At 36.9% G+C, this 21,023-nt stretch overlaps 1 long non-coding RNA gene across 1 annotated transcript in view; it reads right to left on the reverse strand.

Moving 5' to 3' along the window:
* Window positions 1-11,925: 11,925 nt before the first annotated feature.
* LOC127833622 (uncharacterized) overlaps window positions 11,926-21,023 on the reverse strand; it is a 35,691-nt gene continuing 26,593 nt past the window's right edge. The window contains exons 2-3 of the long non-coding RNA XR_008027506.1: window positions 12,343-12,516; window positions 11,926-12,044 (exon numbers count right to left, since the gene is read on the reverse strand). This is a non-coding gene — a long non-coding RNA (uncharacterized LOC127833622). The remainder of the gene's footprint in view (window positions 12,045-12,342; window positions 12,517-21,023) is intronic.

Genomic DNA, 21,023 nt, shown 5'->3' on the forward strand with positions numbered 1-21,023 from the left:
CGTGCGTGCGTGCGTGCGTGCGTGCGTGCGTGCGTGCGTGCGTGCGTGCGTGCGTGAGTGCGTGCGTGCGTGCGTGTGTGTGTGCAGAAATAGCGTCATTATGGCCATGATAATTGGACATTCACAGACTAAGTATCTTAAGTCGAGCACTTTGTGCCCAGTGTTCCCATACCCTGGATTTAAAGTGAAAGATTTAATGCGCGGTCACCTGGAATTTTACAAGCAATTGTGCCAGAAATCGGTAAGTTCATTTTATAGTAATAGTTTTGTACACATTATCCGCAGCTTCATTTCTTATTTGCATCAGATCATTATTATTTATTTAAAGTGCATTTTTATAGTGATAGTTTTGTACACATTATCCGCAGCTTACTTCTTTATTTGCATCAGATCATTATTATTTATTTAATGGTCCTTATTTCTATATATTATCCGCAGTTTCCTTCTTTGTACATATCATCCGCAGTTTCGTTTTTTGTATATATTATCCGCAAATCCATTCTTTGTATATATCATCCGCAGATTTATTAATTATTCATATTGTCCGCAGTTTCCTTCTTTGTATATTTCATCCGCTGTTTCCTTCTTTGTTTATATCATCCGCTCTTTCCGATAATCCTTCTTTGTCTATTTTATCCGCTCTTTACAGGTTTTTTTGGCGGCTGATCGCAAAATTTTGCGCTCGGCCGCCATTGGTGCGTTTTACTATGTACACTTATACTAAGATTAGCAGACTATATATATCATCCGCAGTTTCGTTCTTTGTATATATCATCCGCAGATTTATTAATTATTTATATTATCCGCAGTTTCCTTCTTTGTACATATCATCCGCAGTTTCCTTCTTTAATTGTACATATCATCCGCAGTTTCGTTCTTTGTATATATCATCCGCAGATTTATTAATTATTCATATTATCCGCAGTTTCCTTCTTTGTATATTTTATCCGCTGCTTCCTTCTTTGTTCATATCATCCGCTCTTTCCGATAATCCTTCTTTGTCTATATTATCCGCTCTTTACAGATTTTTTTGGCGGCTGATTGCAAAATTTTGCGCTCGGCCGCCATTGGTGCGTTATACTTTGTACACTTATACTAAGATTAGCAGACTATATATATCATTCGCAGTTTCGTTCTTTGCATATATCATCCGCAGATTTATTAATTGTTTATTTTATCCGCAGTTTCCTTCTTTGTACATATCATCCGCAGTTTCGTTCTTTGTATATATCATCCGCAGATTTATTAATTATTTATATTATCCGCAGTTTCATTCTTTGTACATATCATCCGCAGTTTCTTCGTATATATCATCCGCAGATTTATTAATTATTCATATTATCCGCAGTTTCCTTCTTTGTATATTTCATCCGCTGTTTCCTTCTTTGTTCATATCATCCGCTCTTTCCGATAATCCTTCTTTGTCTATATTATCTGCTCTTTACAGATTTTTTTGGCGGCTGATCGCAAAATTTTGCGTTTCGGCCGCCATTAATTGGTGCGTTATACTTTGTACACTTATTCTAAGATTAGCAGACTATATATATCATCCGCAGTTTCGTTCTTTGTATATATCATCCGCAGATTTATTAATTATTCATATTATCCGCAGTTTCCTTCTTTGTACAAATCATCCGCAGTTTCGTTCTTTGTATATATCATCCGCAGATTTATTAATTATTCATATTATCCGCAGTTTTCTTCTTTGTATATATCATCCGCAGTTTCGTTCTTTGTATATATTATCCGCAGATTTATTAATTATTCATATTATCCGCAGTTTCCTTCTTTGTACATATCATCCGCAGTTTCGTTCTTTGTATATATCATCCGCAGATTTATTAATTATTCATATTATCCGCAGTTTCCTCCTTTGTACATATCATCCGCAGTTTCGTTCTTTGTATATATTATCCGCAAATCCCTTCTTTGTATATATCATCCGCAGATTTATTAATTATTCATATTGTCCGCAGTTTCCTTCTTTGTATATTTCATCCGCTGTTTCCTTCTTTGTTCATATCATCCGCTCTTTCCGATAATCCTTCTTTGTCTATATTATCCGCTCTTTACAGATTTTTTTCGCGGCTGATCGCCATAGATAATTATCTAATTTTTGCAACATGTATAATAACTTCTATTATATAAAAACATAATACGGGATAAATAGCAATGTATGACTCATTTTTTATTATATGTATTTATATTATGTACCATATATTTAATTACACTTGCTTCAAAATTTAATTTATTGTTTATATAATTGACGATTTCGGCCTATTTTTTTTGGCGCTTACAAGTGGTGGCCTCCACGTGGCAAGAGCTTGGCAACATATTCATTTTGTTGGTAAACTACCTCATGTATATTTAGAGAGAAATTGAATAGTATTTTTGCTTTTTGTTTAAACTTAAGTCAATATCTAACGAAGTTATTATTTACTAAATACATATATATTTAGTAGCCTAAAAATACTATTGTGCTTTATATTTAAACTTATATAACTTAATATTTACTTTCAAATATTTCAGTACCAAAACATAACGCGAGAACAATTACAAAACAATCGTTCAATAATAATCCATATCGTCTCCTATTTCCTTCTTTGTTCATATCATCCGCTCTTTCCGATAATCTTTCTTTGTCTATATTATCCGCTCTTTACTATATACGCTATATCATCCGCTCTTTTATCCGCCTTTTAGCACGACCCTCACCCCGGTCGTCGCCGGTAATGCCCAGGCGGAGCCCCGGTGAATGCCACCACGGTGAATGCCGGTGGCATTCCGGCAGAGCGCCGGTTTTCATATGTACCGTAGCTATACCGGGACTTTAACGGCATTCATTAAAATGAAAGAAAAGAAAATTGTATGAAAAAGTTAACGCTTTCTGCGCAGATTGAGGGTGTTGACATGTTGATTTTCTCTTCTTTCTTCGCATATTTCTAAGTACTGTGGTATTCTGCATTGATCATTTAAGATTAAATACAATTCACCGTACAATATTATTTTTTTGACATTTTCAGTTTTGAACCCCCATTTTTTTTCCTCCATTTTTTGTGAACCATTGGTTTACACAATTCACTCTCATTCATCCAAATGTTGAACAAACAACACGTTTTTAGTATATAAATGCATAATATATACAAATGTGATAGTTTATAACATGTGATAAAAGGAATAAAGAAACAAGGGCTGTTTGTTAAACATGCATGCCCCCCATTTGGGCTGTCAGTTGTAGTGGCAGCCAATGGGTGAATACGTTTTTGTCACTGTGACCTTGACCTTTAACCTAGTGACCTGAAAATGAATAGGGGTCATCTGCCAGTCATGATCAATTTACCTATGAAGTTTCATGATTCTAGGCCTAGGCATTCTTGAGTTATCATCCGGAAATCATTTTACTGTTTCCAGTCACTGTGACCTTGACCTTTGACCTAGTGACCTGAAAATCAATAGGGTTCATCTGCTAGTCATGATCAATGTTCCAATGAAGTTTCATGATCTTAGGCCTAAGTTCTTGACTTATCATCCGGAAACCATTTTACTATTTGGAGTCACTGTGACATTGACCTTTGACCAAGTGACCTGAAAATCAATAGGGGTCATCTGCCAGTCATGATCAATGTACCTGTGAAGTTTCATGATCCTAGATCTAAACGTTCTTGAGTTATCATCCGGAAACCATCTGGTGGACGGACCGACCGACGGACCGACCGACATGTGCAATAACAATATACCCCCTCTTCTTCGAAGGGGGGCATACAAATTAACAAACAAGTGAGGTCATCATCCTTCGAAAACGCGAAAAATTGCCATATCTAGTCACGAGTCTTTTTTTAAATAAATTGTCAAACAAGAGCTGTCACCATAGAATGGCATATGCCCCCTATAAACGGTTTGATAGAAGTTATAGCATTTTTCGAAACGCAGATTTTGAAACCTAATCGCGGACCCTAAGTTCAAGGTCAAGGTCACAGGGGTCAAAATGTTTGTGTGTATGGAAAGGCATTGTCCATATAAACATGCACACCAAATATGAAGGTTATATCTCAAGGGACATAGAAGTTATGAGCATTTTTCGAAACCTAAACGCAGATTTTGAAACCTAAACACAGACCATAAGTTCAAGGTCAAGGTCACAGGGGTCAAAATTTGTTTGTCTATGGAAAGGCCTTGCCCATATACACATGCATACAAAATATGAATGCTTTATCTCAAGGGACATAGAAGTTATGAGCATTTTTCGAAACCTCAACGCAAAGTGTGACGGAAAGACGGACAGTCCGATCACTATATGCTCCCTTTTCTTCAAAAAGGGGCATAAAAAACATAGCAAAAGGAAATTACAATCTTCGAACATAGAAATCATCTACAATGTATGCTTGAATGAAAAATAAAGAAAACAAGAGCGTCAGAGGACAGTGCGCTCGACTATTCGAGTGCTTGACAGTATAACATAAGCCATCATGGGGAAATTAATCAAATTAATCAAGAAGGTCAAGGTTATTGTTCAGGTATATTTTCAACAATCTATTGAGCATTTGTAAAGACATAAAACAAACTAATAAGATTTTTTTTCAAGTTTGATACCAATAGCTTGGGTGGGATGTTTGGATGGTCCTTCAAAAATAAAGTAAATAAACATTTGTTTCTTTTTTTTTAAACCATGTTTCAAAGAAAAGAAAAAAAATGTGGGTTGGGTAGGGGGGGGAGGGTTGAGCGGCGGTATAATGTGGGGCGTGGTCATTTATTAGAAAGACACTTAGTGACACTTAGACAATCTGACAAAAAATAAAATCTATGGCCAATATATAAGTCTAAATTCATAAATACTATCACACAAAATACATTTCATCAATAACACACATTCATATTAAATTAGTTATCTCTATATATTATAAATATGGTACATAAAGTGTCAGATAGTGGTACATAAAGTGTCGGTACATAAACGTACTGATACGTAAGGTGTGACATTCAACATTTAAAAAATCAGTTAACAACATATGGACTTCATTGTTTTGCATATACGCAATCAAAGCATAATTATTAAAAATTAAAACACACTGTTCATGGCTGTATCTTTTTATTTATACATGCATCAACTATTCTGGTTATTAATACATTTTTTAAATTATATATAAACAAGAGCAACACATAATGGGTGCCAAGCTAGGCTGCGGTGCAGTTTTGAATAAATGGAATTTAATAAATTTATTTTTAGAGGTTAGTGACCTTGACCTTTGACCACGTGACCCCAAAATGGGTGTGGTGTGTACAAATCATCAAGGTGCATATACATGTGAGGTTTCAATGTTATAGGTGGAAGCCCTTTGATTTTAGAGCTGATGTAAAGGTTTAAGCACGACGGAGATGTCTGACGACGAGCTGTCGATGACAATACCTAGGGTTTTCCATGAAAACAGCCGAGCTAAAATTGAGCGATCTGAATTGAATGGAAAACATACAATATTATGTCAAGAAAAATAAAGCTGTAAAAATCTCACCTGCCCGTCTTTGATGTTGCAATTAGCACATTCAGCATTTTCAGTATCTACTAAATAAATATATGAAAGTGCCAAATGTCCAAGATACCATGACGTCCTCCTCAAAATGTTAGATCCTTCTAACTCCATTTATTTTATCTCTGATTAATCCTCTCACACATTAGGCCGACATGTAAGATTCCTTGTAATGTTCACAGCGTTTATTTTAAATCGTTCACGTTCTCAAATTTCAGCAGGTATTTAATTATAAATGTTTATTTATGATTTAGATTTATTTACTATTTCGAAGATACAGTCTTGCAACGTCTTTAGTTAGTCTAAGTTACGTGTTTAGTGATTCTTACAAACAATAGACTGACATGAAAAGTGGCTCCTTTTGAAGCACAAACTGCATCCAAATATATATTACAGCTGGCCCAGTTTGATGTGGCCTGTTTTTGATAATAATTAATTACCATTTTTCACTTCCGTGTTTATTATGTTTACCAACGCCATGATGGAAAAAAGTCCGTTTCCCACAATGCTTAGCGCGCATTCACACAGTTCAGTAGGACCGGTGTGACACAATGGCCTAGTATGGCAAGCGGTTCGACGCATAATCCCAAGAAACTAGGTTTCTCATGAGAACCTAGGTTCTCAAAATGAGAACCTAGGTTCTCAGAATGAGAACCTAGGTTCTCGCTTGAAAATTGCACATAACGTCAAGAACCCAAGTTTTCAAATGAGAACCTAGGTTTTCATGAGAACCTAGGTTCTTATTTGAAAACCTAGGTTCTCATGAGAACCTAGGTTCTCATTTGAAAACCTAGGTTTTCATGAGAACCTATGTTCTCAGAATGAGAACCTAGGTTCTCATGAGAAACCTAGTTTCTTGGGATTATGCGTCTAACTGCTTGCCATATCCGTGGTTTTCATTTGGGAACCATAGGTTCTCTGAGAACCTAGGTTCTCTGAGAACCTAGGTTTTCAGAGAACCTAGGTTCTCATTATGAGAACCAAGGTTCTCATAGAACCTAGGTTCTGATGAAAACCTAGGTTCTTTGAAAACCTAGGTTCTCTGAGAACCTAGGTTCTCTGAAAACCTAGGTTTTCTGAAAACCTAGGTTCTCTGAGAACCTAGGTTTTCAGATCTCTAGGTTTTCAGAATTACGCGTCGGACGGCGTAAACTTGCTCGTTTGGAATACGGGACACATTATTCAAGGCGCAGGATCAATGGGGTTCACATATGATTACACACGGGCTGGACAGAATGAAAACACGCCGTTAAGAACTTTATTTTTGCAGATATCTCAAGTTATTGAAATATGTTTGCAAAGTCTTTAGCGCATAAGTTTTTCTTGCAATGTTGCCGATATCTTACGATTGAATAATACATTATTACACATAATCAATAGAGATAAAACTTTATACCATAATGATTGCTTCCTACATGTAGGTCACAGACATACTTAAAATAGAAAACTGTACCGTACAGTCGTTTGAGGCCCGAACAAGGGAACTGAATATTTGAAACTCATTCAATGCTGTAACAATGTATTATGTAACGATTGATCTGAATTTTTAGTCTCAAAATAATATTTACAATTAAAGATGTATTCATAAACAGTTCAATTTTTTATTAACGTGTTCAGACCAATGTCGACCGATTACTTTACTAATTTCATTCCTCAAGAACACCCATGCACGGAAACATGAACAAGAAGCGGTCACCGACGGCTAATGCTTGTTGTCACAAATATTCAACAGATAAGTTTCGTAGAATATTACTGAGCATTGTCTGAACATTGTTCAGAAAATACTCTTGGGGAGAAACATTCACGGTTTCACGCCTATTTCTATTCATTTTACACATATGCCGCCAGCGTGTACCAAGCAATGTGAGACAACTGGAGGTTAATTATGGCAAGCGGTTCGACGCATAATCCCAAGAAACTAGGTTTCTCATGAGAACCTAGGTTCTCATGAGGACCTAGGTTTATGAAATCCCAAGAAACCAGGTTTCTCACGAGAACCTAGGTTCTTATGAGAACCTAGGTTCTCATGAGAACCAAGGTTTATGAAATCCCAAGAAACCAGGTTTCTCATGAGAACCTAGGTTCTCATTTGAAAACCTTGGTTTACGCTTGAGAACCTAGGTTTTCATGAGAAACTAGGTTTTTCATGAGAACCTAGGTTCTCATAGACACATAGAACCTAGGTTCTCATGAGAAACCTAGTTTCTTGGGATTATGCGTCGAACCGCTTGCCATAGCCTAGACCGTCAAGTGAGGAACTTATTCTCGCATGAATATGCAAACAATAATAAAAACTATGCCGTACCCAATGCTTAGGAATTTTGCTTCAATAATATTTTTTAAACGTTTTATGACACTGTCATGTTATAAAGTGATGTTCTGTATTCACAATGCGGGTTATTGATAACTTCTTTGCAGGGACCTATTTCTTTGTATAGGTCCCTCTTCTTTGATTGCGCATGAATGACCGCCAAGTGGTAAATCGGACTTTTCCAAATTCATTCATTAGTGGTTGTTTTGGCAGGCAGCCAAGTCAGCTTATCTCACAAAACGGTATTGAGTACTATGGCCTAGGGGCTTCGCCCCAGGCCAAAAACTGGTTACCAGCCTGACTTGACTGGCCCATGCGTTTGGTCAAGCTGGACATAAGTCACAATTCGGACGGACTGACTACTGGTCGAACCTCGCTCTTGAGCTATGTGCTCGTCTTAAAACTGAAACCAAGATCGACATGAACCTTTTAATTACAAGAGCAATATTAAAACAAGAGGGCCATGATGGCCCTGAATCGCTCACCTGACTCATTAAGATCAGATGAAAACTATGACCTCTATTGTCTACACAATGTTTTTCTATGATTTGACCTAGTGACCTAGTTCCTGACTCTAAATGACCCAAATACAATCCCAATCCAGATTTCATCAAGATAAACATTCTGACCACAGTTCATAAATATTTGATGAAAACTGTGACCTCTATTGTCAACGCAAGGTTTTTCTATTTATTTGACCTAGATTTTTACCCCAGATGACCCAAATACAATCCCACCCAGATTTCATCAAGAATTCTGACCAAATTTCATAAAGGTTGGATGAAAACTGTGATCTCTAATGTCTACACAAGGTTTTTCTATTATTTGACCTAGTGACCTAGTTTTTGACCCCAGATGACCCAAATAAAATCCCAACTCAGATTTCATCAAGATAAACATTCTGACCAAATTTCATAAAGATTGGATGAAAACTGTGACCTCTATTGTCTACAGAAGGTTGTTCTATTATTTGACCTAGTGACCTTGTTTTTGACCATAGTGACCCAAATACAATCCCAAACCGGATTTCATCAAGATAAACATTTTGACCAAATTTCATCAAGATTGGATGCAAACTGTGACCTCTACTGTCTACACAAACAAATTGTTGACGGACGGACGCACGGACACACGCAGGCACGCACAACGGACGCCGGTCATCACACGATCACATAAGCTCACTGTGTCACTTCATGACAGGTGACCTAAAAATATGTGTCGGAGATAAACATGAACAGTTGTGGTTAAAATCCCATAGAAACAAGGGCTGTTTGTAAAACATGCATGTCCCCCTATATGGGCTATAAGTTGTAGTAGCAGCCATTGTGTGAATACGTTTTTTGTCACTGTGAATGGTGGTGGTGGTGGTGGTGGTGGTGGTGGTGGTGTAGTAGTAGTAGTAGTAGTAGTAGTAGTAGTAGTAGTAGTAGTAGTAGTAGTAGTAGTAGTAGTAGTAGTAGTAGTAGTAGTAGTAGTAGTAGTAGTAGTAGTAGTAGTAGTATAGTAGTAGTAGTAGTAGTAGTAGTAGTAGTAGTAGAGTAGTAGTAGTAGAAGTAGTAGTAGTTGTAGTAGTAGTAGTAGAAGTAGTAGTAGTAGTAGTAGTAGTAGTAGTAGTAGTAGTAGTAGTAGTAGTAGTAGTAATATAGTAGTAGTAGTAGTAGGTGGTGGTGGTGGTAGCAAAAGAAATAGTAGTAGTAGTAGTAGTAGTAGTAGTAGTAGTAGTAGTAGTAGTAGTAGTAGTAGTAGTAGTAGTAGTAGAAGTAGTAGTAGTAGTAGTAGTGGTAGTAGTAGTAGTAGTAGTAGTAGTAGTAGTAGAGCAGTAGTAGAAGTAGTATAGTAGTAGTAGTAGTAGTAGTAGTAGTAGTAGTAGTAGTAGTAGTAGTAGTAGTAGTAGTAGAGTAGTAGTAGTAGTAGTAGTAGTAGTAGTAGTAGTAGTAGAAGTAGCAGTAGAAGTAGTAGTAGTAGTAGTAGTAGTAGTAGTAGTAGTAGTAGTAGTAGTAGTAGTAGAAGTAGTAGAAGAAGTAGTAGTAGCAGCAGCAGCAGCAGCAGCAGCAGCAGTAGTAGTAGTAGTAGTAGTAGTAGTAGTAGTAGTAGTATGCATTACAAAAATGCAGTTAGCCTTACATTTGGTAAAATTTAAATATATTACAAGGGAGGCAAATCTGTAACAATAAATTTAAACTTATTGCATTTGTTTCCCCTGTAGTGTATTACCTCCCCTGTCATGCTTATATTTATATTAATCAACAAAATTAAACATTAACACAATATTTAATATACACAATATACAAAAAATATCATATTCTGATAATATTTTTACTGATCCACTGTATTTTACTAAAAGGATGATGTTTCATTGGACTGATAATTATAGATTTAGGATTACAGACCAGTTGCTTCAGTAGTATTGTTCAGAGTGTGCCCTGTTGGCCGCGTATGCATTCTAAAATTATCATTCAAAAAATAGGCAAAAACGAATAAACATGCAAAGTTCAACGAGCTCCTGCGGCCATGTTTTTTGACGAATCAAATTTCTTTGAACAACTTTTTCAGGGGAGCCTTCAAAGGTCATCCCTGTGAATTTTTTTGAAAATCTGATAAGCGGTTTCTGACAAGAAGATTTTTTAAGGTTTTTACCATATATGGTCATGGCGGCCATCTTGGTTATGTGATCAAATTTTTTTTAACAATTCTTTTGTCCCATGACCTAGGGATGCTCCACATGAAATTTAGTTGAAATGGGCTCAATGGCTTAGTAGAAGAAGATGTTTACAAATTGTTTACAGACAGACAGACAGACAGACAGACAGACAGACAGACAGACAGACAGACAGACGGACGGACGGACGCCAGACGGTGAGTGATCACAATAGCTCACCCAGAGCTATCGCTCAGGTGAGCTAAAAAGCATAAATTTAACAAGCCACAAACAGGTGTGTGTCTTGAAAGTGCAAAACAATTGAAATTGTATTTGTACAATTTCTAGCTTATTAACTTGCACCTTTAAAACAAACAAACAAGAACAGATTTATCTGTTTTGAGTAACTGTTAATTAGTCAAAATAAATTACATGACAGACGGGTAATTTAGGTTAAATATATTATGTGCCCATATATATTTCAATCGCAATGTGCTATAGAACAAGTGATTGATTCAATGGTTTTGAAAGAATTGTATATACACTGTGGCTTTAAAATAATGGAATTTCCAGCCAAATTTGAAAACGTTATAACCTTTCCTGCACCATTGCACAGGAATCCTGATAACAGATGACAGGGGTAAACAAGACTATTGCCAAGCAATATATGTCCCCTACCGGCTCTACCATTGTCAGAATTATTTTTTTTGTTGCCATAGCAACCAGAATTTTTGACGTAGGAAGAAAATGAAAATACTTGCATAATGTCCATATTGCCATCTATCCATGTTTCAAGTTTCATGAAAAAATATGAAGAACTTTTTAAGTTATCGCAGGATCAAGAAAAGTGTGAGAGACTGACGGACTCACTGACTGACGGACACACAGAGCGCAAACCATAAGTCCCCTCTGGACAATGGATCACTCGATATTGTTAATCAAATTTATCCATATATTTTTTACCGTCAAAATTCTGATTTTGCAACCTACGAAAATCTCTAAACCACCAAAAGCAAACACACATTTTAACCCTTTCCCACTAAGACACGCATTTCGACAGGTTTGTATTCCCTTACAAAGTCAAATTAAATTAAAGAAGTTTCTTACTAGATTTAAGTTTTTAAGCCTTCATTTCCAACTCTATGATACTGATGAGCAGCAAACCGGCATAAAAATGTGGCATTAAGGGTTATAATGTTTTCAAATGTTTCTGGACATTCCATTATTTTATAGCCACAATTTACATACAATTCTTTCAGAATCATTGAATCAAGCACTTGTTCTATAGCACATGGGGAACGAAATATATTTGGGCACATAATGTATTTAAAGTAAATTACCCGTCTGTTGTGTAATTTATTTTGGCTGGTTTTATGTTCTGGTTTAATGCTGGTTGCATACAGCCATTTTCACTTTGATTCTGAGCAGGAAATGGTTAAATATATATTGACTTACAAGATACATTGTATGTAGTAAGGACAATCTCTGTTGAACACGCGAGCAATGAGCGATGAAAGACATCGTTGTTGAGAAGGCTGCTAAAGTCCTTTAGAGGCGCCAACCTTTCCCTCTCCTAAAAGAATAGAATGCAAACAAATTAACATGTATATAAATGTAAAATATGCAGTGTAGTACCTCATCATCAGAACCCAAGTTGACTACAATACTCAATGCTTATTGATTCAGATTGGACATAACTAATTCATTTTTAATCAGGTGTTTCATTGACCCAGTTAGCACAGAAATTTATCAAATGGAACAACTCGGTATGAGAACAGTTGTACATTTGTTGACATATTGGTTCCCAAAGTCCTCACACCGGTTATCCTTCTATTATCAGAGACTGGTTCACTTTATATTATTATACTCACAATGTCGAGGAGTCTCTTCATGAGCCGGTAGTACAAGTTGGTTGCCTGCCTGTACCGTTGCTCGGCAACTGCACCCTGCTCATTCCCGGAAGTCTCGAGGTAGTGAGAGAGAAACTTTAGCTTTATCTGTGAAGCTCTGTCTGTGATTGACCTCTCAGGGTTGCTGGCACAGTTCTTGGAATGGAGGAAAGTAATATTGAATTATAAGACCACAGTTACCTGATAAATATTAAATGTAATATATTCAGATACATAAATTGACAAAATAACACAAGTGACAAAAGAAATCCCTATGTGATGAATAAACAAGAGCTGTGTTTGTGAAACACAATGCCCCCTACTGCCCTTTGAAGCCATATATTTGACCTTCAACCTTGAAGGATGACCTTGACCATGACCTTTCACCACTCAAAATGTGCAGCTCCATGCAATACACATGCATGCCAAATATCAAGATGCTATCTTCAATATTGCAAAAGTTATGACCAAGGTTTAAGTTTTGGGACACATACAATAACAGACAGACAGGCCAAAAACAATATACCTCCAATCAATCTATCCGGGAGCATAAAAATATAATTGACAAATTAAAAGGAACTATTGCTTTGTCACAGACGTGACGGAAACACCCCCATGCCGCATTGACACAGAAAATTGTGCATGATGTCTTCACAAAAATCAGCGGACACCATGCTCAATGTTAAAAACACACTAGGTGACCCAGTGACCTTCTTTTTGACCTGGCATGGCCCATGATCGAACTTGACCTACATATCCTCTAGATACAACTTCTGACCACATGTGGTGAAGGTCGGATGAAAACTACTTGAATTAGGGAGCGGACACAATGCTCAATGTTTAAACGCACTAAGTGACCCCGTGAAATAGCTCGGGGTCTTGACCGCAAATCTGGCTTGGATTAATTATGCTAAAATAACTCAGGATCTTGACCACCAAACTGGCTTGGATTTTAATAAACCTGAAAAAGCTTGGAGTCTTAACCACAAAAATGGCTTAGATTTTATTTATCCTGAAATAGCCTGGGGTCTGGACCACTTAAATAGCTTGGGTTTAAATAATACTGAAAAAGCTTGGGATCTTGATCACCAAACTTGCTTGGATTTAAATTATGCTGAAATAGCTTGGGGTTATGGCCACCAATCTGGCTTGGATTTTAATTATGCCGAAATAGCTTGGGGTCTTGACATCCAAAATGGCTTGGGTTTCAATAATGATGAAATAGATTGGGATCTTGATCATTAAAATGGCTTGGATTTTAATTATGCTAAAATAGCTTGGGATCTTGATCACCAAACTGGCATTTATTTTGAAAATGATGAAATAGCCCGGGGTCTTGACCGCCAAAATGGCGTGCCGGCTTTTTATAATACAGAAATAGCTTGGGATCTTGACCACCAAACTGGCTTGGATTTAAATTATGCTGAAATAGCTTGGGGTCTAGGCCGCAATCTGGCTTGGATTTTAATCATGCTGAATTAGCTCGTGGTCTTGACCACCAAACTGGCTTGGATTTAAATTATTCTGAAATAGCTTGGGTTCTTGGCCGCCAATCTGGCTTGCATTTTAATTATGCTGAAATAGCTCGGGTCTTGACTGTCAATCTGGCTTGGATTTTAATTATGCCGGAATAGCTCGGGATTTTGACATCCACATTGGCTTGGGTTTCAATAATGCTAAAATAGCTAGGGATCTTGACCACCAAACTGACTTGGATTTTAATTATGCTAAAATAGCTTGGGGTATTTACTGCAAATCTGGCTTGGATTTTAATTATGCTGAAATAGCTCGGGGTCTTGACCGCGTATCTGGCTTGAATTTGTATATGTGCGGAAATAGCTCGGGATCTTGACCACCAAACTTGTTTAGATTTTAATTATGCTAAAATCGCTCAGGGTCTTGACAGCCCATCTGGTTTGGATTTGCTGAAATAGCTCTGGATCTTGATCACTGAACTGGCTTGGATTTTAATTATGCTAAAATAGCTCAGGATCTTGACCACCAAACTGGCTTTGATTTTAATAAGCCTGAAAAAGCTTGGGGTCTTAACCACAAAAATGGCTTATATTTTTTATAATTATGCTGAAATAGACTGGGGTCTGGACCGACAAAATTGGCTTGGGTTTTAATAATAATGAAAAAGCTTTGGATCTTGACCACCAAACTGGCTTGGATTTAACTTATGCTGAAATAGCTTGGGGTCTTGGCCGCCTATCTGGCTTGGATTTTAATTATGCTAAAATAGCTTGGGGTCTTGACTGCCAATATGGCTTTGATTTTAATAATGAATTAGCTCGACATCTTGACTGCCAATCTGGCTTTGATTTTAATTATGCTGAAATAGCTCGGAATCTTGACCATGAAATGTTCAGTATTAATTTGAAGTCAATTGGTGAATAAATGAAGAAGTTATGTTAAAACAAAATTTTGGGTGGGCGTGGTCTATGTGGGCGGGGCGCCCCAGGGTTGTTAAGGGGTCATGCATAGTTGAGATTGACCGTATTGTCATGGGAGATGTTCAGTATCAATTTGAAGTAAATCGGTGTAGAAATGAAGAAATTATTGTAAAATAACCTAAACAAGATTGTTAACAAGGTTTTACTATAGCCATATAAGGAAAACTGCCCCTATAGCCATATAAGGAAAACTTCCCCGCCCCCATAACTTTTCACCCACGGTCAGATCAAAATTCCAAATAGTGCAGGGTCGCACATATGCTCATAGCTACATGTACCATGTGTGTAAGTTTCAAGGTTCTAGTGCTTAGAGTGTAGGAGAAGATAGTGGCCAGGACGGACGGACAGACGGACAGACGCCGGAGATAACCACAATATCCCCACGCTTTTCAAAAAGCGTGGGGATAACAATTATATATACAGTGGAACCCCTCAAAACCGGACATCCAGGGGACCAAGAGGAAATTCCGGTTTAGAGAGGATTCCGGTTAAGAGGGGACATTGTCTATTTTACTTTCAGAAGCTCAATTACATAGCTGATATGGAAAGAACACTTTCAGCAAAATTTAATAGCCTATTTACATATAACATTTATTGATACTGCATCACATAAGAACAACACATGTCACTTATAATATAATATATTGATTCGAAAGCAATATCATTCACAACATAAAACAAACAGTGCAACCTTAAAAACAAACAATTTTACACATGTATGCATTTTTTAGGTGAATTAAGTCCCTTTTAACACTGAAAAACATCTTCCAACGACACAGCCACCCATAAGACGCTTTAAAGTCACTAATTCCTAGTTCCTTAGCAAAGCTCCGTGCCTTTTCCTGTATGATCGGACCAGAGATCGGCAATGACTTAGCCCTTACAATACAGAACCAGTCCCATACAAGTTCATTGATGTTTCTAAATTTCATTTCATTGTTAAACCGACTTTTGTTTGGTGAAGAGTTTTCCCAATGAGATATGTACCCAGACTATTTTCGCACGATATCCCCGATCGTCGACTTTTCTACCCTATATTTCTCTGACAGAATCTTAAGTGTAGGTTTAGGGAACATCTCTGATTCTTTTATCAATTTGATTTTGTCTTCCAGAGACAATTCCACGCGCCTTCGCTTAGAAGGAGGTTCGGACATTTTTAGTCTTAGTTATCTTAATTACCAATATGAAAATCTAAATGAATATCTAAATGCAACTGCTTCAAGAACTCTGCAAATCACCATTTTATATGACAATAAATTAGAATTTGTAATAAACTACACAAAATATAATAGCATTAAGATTATTAAAATTTACCACGGCTTCCTACATCAACAACAAAACACACTAAAGAACTCTATGTTTGTTATCAGTAATTATAATCAGTATTATCACCTCTATTGATCGATATATACATCACAGGGCAAGTATCTTTAAATTGGTTTGCGATTTTTACAGATTACAAATTTTTGAACACCTTTTTTAATTTCACGCGTCTTTAATCCGCTATTCACAACTTTTCGACACAAGGTCTGAGGTGCGATAAACCGGGCCTGAGCGGTTTAGAGGGGTACAATTACGAATGGAATGACCCAATTTTGATCCAAAGAATGACGGTATTCGGAAATGAGGGGATTCTGGTCTCGAGGAGATATTTTACGCATGGTATTATAGGGAAAAAATGGGACCGGACAATTTGTCCGGTTTAGAGAGGATTCCGGTATAAAGAGGATCCGGTTTAGAGGGTTTCCACTGTAAGTCGTTTTTTTTCAAGTTGGACCAAGATATTGAACACAAGTTAAAGAGGACCAAGATATTGAACACAAGTAAAACAGGACCAAGATATTGAACACAAGTAAAACAGGACCAAGATATTGAACACAAGTAAAACAGGATCAAAATATTGAACACAAGTAAAACAGGACCACAATATTGAACACAAGTAAAACAATCAACTAAAGCTAAATGTAAATAAGTGATCTTTGATTGATAATTATCTTCTGATGACATCATTTAAATTGTGTGAATTTCTAGTTTACTTATAGAATTGAATAGTGTATGGCAATAGCTATTGAAAACAAGAAATGTGGCCCTAGGACTCAGATGCTCCCAAAGTATGCTTTTGTCTCAAAACTAACCAAGTTTCATGAAGAATGAACAACAAATGGCCCCCTGGCGGCCATGTTTTTCCAACAGACCTGAACAATTTTTAACTCGTCCAAGATATCAATGGGACAAATGTTCTTCTGACCAAGTTTCATGAAGATCAGACAATAAATGTGGCCTCTACAGTGTTCACAAGGCAAAATGTTGACGCCGCACGACGGACAAAAGGCGATCACAAAAGCTCACCATGAGCACGTTGTGCTCAGGTGAGCTAAAAAAAGTGCAAATATCTCTGGCATTACATCTTTTTTCACAAAACCAAAGTGTAGTGACCAGATAGTAAGTCTACTGCAGCACGCTGTAGTCCGTTCCTATTGTATGGTCTGAAGCTGTCACAACCAGTCCCTGTCAAGGTGATCTCAGTATGCGTTACTTTTTCTACCTATTTAAGAAAAACGCGCGCATTTTTTTCCTGAAAGTGGAAAATCGCGCGTAAAATTCTCCCACGTAAGGGCTTAAGGCCCCATCCCCAACAACCCAAAACAACTCTTGTTGTAATTTTTGTTTTCATGAAAAATACAAAAGATTAAAATTATGTTTAACAGTAACAAAAGAGAACAAGAGATGCGTTTGTCAGAATCACAATGCCTCCTAATGCACTGCTTTGATTTTTTTAACCTTTCACCTTGATGGATGACCTTGACCTTTCACCACTCAAAATGTGCAGATACATGAAATACACATACATGCCAAATATCAAGTTGCTATCATCATTATTGCAAAACTTATGACCAAGGTTAAAATTTTGTGACACATACAATGACAGACACATACAATGACAGACACATAAAATGACAGACAGACAAGCCAAAAACAATATACCCCAGTTCATTCGATCTGGGGGCATAAAAAGAGACATTTCCACTATGTAAAGCAGTTAAAGTATGTATTGGCGTACTTTGTCAGCCTGTCTGGAAGTCATTTTTGAAAGCCTGAATAGGTTACCGTAATGCTACAAATCACACAACTTGATGTCAACATTTTATCAAAATGAACGGTGCTTAGATGTTCCATTTACAAGACGCTATGAGATTTTTAAAGACTAAGGTCATGCCAAAAAGTGTCTTATGCCATGTGTGGCCAGCATTTTATTTGTGAGTGCCAACCCATACATTATTTGTTTTTACCAAAATTAACATAATTTTTTTTTTTTTAAAGGTGAAGGGACCTATCTCAATACTTCAATCAAAAAGGGGAAAGGGGTGGGAGTGGAGAGGGATGTATAGTGTGGGGATGTGGTCATTCATTACATACATTATCTTTCAAAAATAAGAAAACAAAGTCGGGGGGGATTCTGGGGTGGGGCGTGGGGGATGGTTTGGGTGGAATCTATTGTGCTATGTAAGGTAAGGGTTGTTTTGTCAAAGTATGAATCAAATCTGGTCATACATGTAAATAAATAAGTTATGGCAATATTAGCAAAATTTAATAATTTGACCTTGACAGTCAAGGTATTTCAAAGGTCAAGGTCAAATTCAACTTGCCAGGAACAGTACTCTCATGATAGCATAAAAGTATTAGCAAATTGAAAGCATGATCCAAACACAAAATTAAACCAAATATTTAAAGTTACAAAGTCAAAAAAGGGCCATAATTATGCCAAAATGCCAACCAGAGTTATGCAACTTGTCCTGTACAGTCCCCTTATGATAGTTAGTAAGTCTTCCAAGTCCAAAAGCAACAGCTATGATACTCTAGGAGTAAAGTGGACCAAAACACAAAACTTCACGAAATTCAATATTTTTAGTATAAAGGGTCCATATTTCTGTCAAAAATGCCATAATTTTGCCTGCACAGTCTCCTTATAGTTAGTAAGCGTTGCAAGTATGAAAGCAATAGCTTTCATACTTTAGGAATAAAGTGGACCTAAACACAAAACTTAACAAAATTTTTGAATTTTCTAAGTATAAAAACTAGATCAGCAAAAAATGAATTTTACACTTCATTGTTTGTTATGTCGGTGGACTCACATACCGAAATTCAGCTCAATATCATAAAGCTTTGCGTAAAAGACCTTCGTAAAACAAAATGCCAGACAGACAGACTTCTATATGCCACACTACTGGGGGGCATACAAATGATTAAAGGAGCCTTTTCATGTTTGGGTAAATTGACAAAATTAAAAACAATGTTTCAGATTAGCCAACTTGTTGTGTACATATACTTATTATATTTGTGAGTAACCAGCACCCGATTGTATAAACGCTGGTTAAAGTTACCGCTCGGTAACATTCAAACCTTGGTAAGTTTGCAGTTATTCAGGTATAGTAACCTTCAAGGTAACTGACGATTGTATAAACATGATATACCGCAAAGTAACCTAACCGCGCATAGTGGAATTTAACCACCGGTAACTTTAACCAAAACATTCCCACAATGCATTTTCTTATGACGTAATTTTCGCGCAAAGCTTCACGCTTATAAACAGCGACATGTATTTTTTTTTATCAAATTCATTAACAAATGAATTCACAATAAAATAAAGTGTAAATTTTAACTATGAGTTCATCAAAATGACCAGGGACAAATTGATAATGATGTCGGGATTTGCATCATTTAGCGGAATCCCTGGTGCTTCCAAACTGCAACAGAGTGCTTACAAAGACGTCTATTCTTCTAGTTGTTCTAGTTGTAACATAAAAATTATACATGGTCGTCGTAACATGCTAGACCAGGGGTTTTTTTTAGAGAAAGGGGAAGACGCTGGACGCTGGGTGAAAGGGGAAAAAAGAGTGCGAAAGAGACATTTTAGGGGAAAAAATAAAAACTGTTCATTTCAATGTCTATCACTCATCAAAAGAGGCTTGTCTCTGTCCTTTTTGTTTTTAAACACATTTAACACGTATTAAAGTCAAAGTCCTTAAATAAGTTGCAGGTGTAGATCTAATTATGGGAAATGTTTTCAACTATATACCTGTACTGGGGCCGGGGGACAATGTCAATTTTGTGATTTCAATTTCATGATGAATGGGTTGACGATCTTGATCTGCTACCGAATTGGAAGGGAAAGGAGCGGCAGCTGCCGATTGACTACTTTCACTTTCACAATGTTCGATGTTGATTACCTCAGAATCCTGCTGGGTTATAACGGTTTTCGATGATTCTTTCCTTAAAAATGCCTCGATGCGTTCAGTATCTTCCGAGTCGAATGTTTTATTTTGTTTGTGTAAGAACGCCAATTGTGAGACATTTTTTTCTGTTTTCACGTTTATATCTTGGCTTGCACATAGCCCGAATGAAAATTCGACTGGTTTCCGGTAATTTATTGATGAAACACCCTTCTCGCGCAAGACCGGTATCCAGTAAAATAGTCACATGATTATTACAATTAGTTGCCCAGTTTACATGACGTAATTTAAGAGCTATATTTAGAATAACTGGGATTCCCATATTTTTTGTGTTCTTCTGGAGAGAGAGAAAGATCGTTGTACATGGTGCAAATTGGATAATTGTCGAATGCTCAAAGGAAAAATAAACATTTCTTTGAGAGAAAATATTATATTTTGGTGAAAAATGATATTTTTAGTGGGGAAATTGTATTTTGAGGGGAAAAATTCTGGTAGGGGAAGACGCCGAATATCGGCGTCACTTTCTTAGTAAAAAAAAAACCTGTAGACTATTCTTCTAATTTGGCTTATGTTTACAATAAACTTACTTTCTTGGGCAATAAGAAAACTGGGCATAATGCATGTGCGTAAAGTGTCGTCTCAGATTAGCTTGTTAAGTTCGCACAGGATAATCAGGGACGACACTTTCCGCCCAAAATTGATTTTTGCTAAGAAGGGACTTCATTTAAACAAAAAAATGTAATAAAAGCGGAAAGTGTCGTCCCTGATTAGCCTGTGCAAACTGCACAGGCTAATATGGGACGACACTTTAAGCACATGCATTATGCCCATTTTTCTCAGAAACGACATTTTCGATAAACTGCGCCGGTTCATTTTAACAGCAGTAATGTACATAGAGTACATGACGTAGCGTGTGACGAGGGAGAAAGTTAATTGAGTTCTCATTTGAATATAATGATATGATGGCATAAGGGTC

The sequence above is a fragment of the Dreissena polymorpha genome, chromosome 6, assembly GCF_020536995.1.
Source record: "Dreissena polymorpha isolate Duluth1 chromosome 6, UMN_Dpol_1.0, whole genome shotgun sequence".
Lineage (NCBI taxonomy): Eukaryota > Metazoa > Mollusca > Bivalvia > Myida > Dreissenidae > Dreissena > Dreissena polymorpha.